Here is a 2,163-nt window from a genome sequence, read left to right as displayed (position 1 = left end):
TGTAGCTAAAGTTTTCCTGTCTTGCCCACAGTCAGGACAAATCTTTATCACCCGCCAGTCCCACAGCTGCTCAGACCCAACCAAGTAAACACAGAGACTTATATTGCATACAAACTGTATGGCCGTGGCAGGCTTCTTGCTAACTGTTCTTTTATCTTAAATTAACCCATTTTTATAAATCTACACCTTGCCACGTGGCTGGTGGCTTACCGGCGTCTTCACATGCTGCTTCTCTTGGTGGTGGCTGTAGTGTCTCCCTCCTCAGCCTTCTGCTTCCCAGAATTCTCCTCTCTCCTTGTCCCACCTACTTCCTGCCTGGCAACCTATTTCTTGCCTGGTCACTGGCCATCAGTGTTTTATTTATATAGAACAATATCTACAGCATCAGTCTTTTCAGAACTGAAAGCAGTTGCCCATTGAATTCCTGAATGTGTATCTATGGTATGGTGTACAAATTTTCCAAATTCTACAAAATGAAACACATTTGTGTGCCAGATTCATTCCCTTGAGTACCTTTTGGGTTACTTCCTTCAGGTAGTTGAGTTTGGTTGTATAAATAACAAATAGGACATTCCTTATAATTTCCTTGGCTTGTTGCCAAGTGATTGGAAAAAAATCTTTTTTCAAACCTTTGCTATTGACATGGTGGTTTTTTTTTTATGAAATTCTGAAGCCTCCAGCACATTACTTATCAATAGTTGATCAATTTCATCATTGCCTTGTACTAGAGGGCCTGACAAACCCCTATGGGATCTGATGTATGTTATATATAAGGGATGATTTCTATTTCTGATTATTTCTTGTAATTGTATGAATAACAAAGTTAATTCTGACTCATCAAGAATAAATTCAGCAGTTTCAATGTGTAAAACAAATTTTTTTTGCATACTTAGAGTCAATAGCTATATTAAGAAGTTCTGTTTTATTTTATTTGATAATTTAATTTAATTTTACATATGAGCCACGGATTCCCTTGTTCTGCCCCCCCCGGCCTCCCCCTAGCCTACCCCCGACTCCCATCTCCTCCAGGGCAAAGACTCCCCTGAGGGTTGAGTTCAACCTAGAAGATTCAGTCCAGGCAGGTCTAGTCCCCTCCTCCCAGGCTGAGCCAAGTGTCCCTGTATATGCCCCAGGTTCCAAACGGCCAGTTCATGCACTGAGGACAGGTCCCGGTCCCACTGCCTGGATGCCTCCCATACAGGTCAAGCTAATCAGCTGTTGAAGTTCTGTAAAAATTCATTAATACCATGACACTAGCATATAATTCTGACTTTTGAGCAGAATTATAAGGGCTTTGGGCCAATCTACTTAAATTCCCTGATTTATAACCTGTCTTTCCTGATTTGTTTGCATCAGTATAGAATGTAGGGGCTCCAGAAATTGGTTTTCTCCATACAATATGAGGAAGAATCTAGTCAGTTCTTTTTATAAATTGAATTCTCTTGCTTTGGGGATATTTGTCATTAATCTCTCCCCAAAATTACTTCAAGCTCTTTACCAATGTTTAATTTCTGCCCATAATGAATTTCAGTATTAGGAAAAGTTACTATAATTTCTGTTGGGTCTATTCCTGCTAATTGAAGAAGTCTCATTTTTCCTTTTAGAATCAACTCAGAAACCTTTTCCACATAAGTTTTTTTTTTATTTTTACTCTGTTTATGTGGTAAGAAGAGTCATTTCAAGATAATATCTTCCCTCTGTATTAATAATCCTATAGGAGAATGCATAGAGGGTAAAATAACCAGAATGCAATTAATCTCTGGATCCAAATGATTCACATGTGTATACTGTAATTTCTTTTCCACCAAAACCAATTCTCTCTCAGCTTCACCTGACAATTCTCTTGGACTATTTAAGTCCTTGTCACCATTTAAGATTTTGAACAAATTACTCAGTTCTTGATTTCTTACTCCAATAGTGGGCTGCAGATAGGCAATGTCTTCCAGCAATCTTTGAGAGTCATTAACAGTATGCAATTGATATCTCCTGACTAGCTTACAGAGACAGATAGTGCTATGGTAGTTGCTTAGAGATAAAGTACATCAATGGTCTTACTCAGTGCAGGACCACACATGCTGCAATACTGATATTCCTTACATGATGTGCAATTGGCTCAACAGTGGCACAATTGTTATGGGGGCAAAAACCTGCCTTCTAATTGAG

This window comes from Peromyscus maniculatus, chromosome 21 (genome assembly GCF_049852395.1).
Source record: "Peromyscus maniculatus bairdii isolate BWxNUB_F1_BW_parent chromosome 21, HU_Pman_BW_mat_3.1, whole genome shotgun sequence".
NCBI classification, from domain to species: domain Eukaryota; kingdom Metazoa; phylum Chordata; class Mammalia; order Rodentia; family Cricetidae; genus Peromyscus; species Peromyscus maniculatus.
This window is presented reverse-complemented; position numbering follows the sequence as displayed.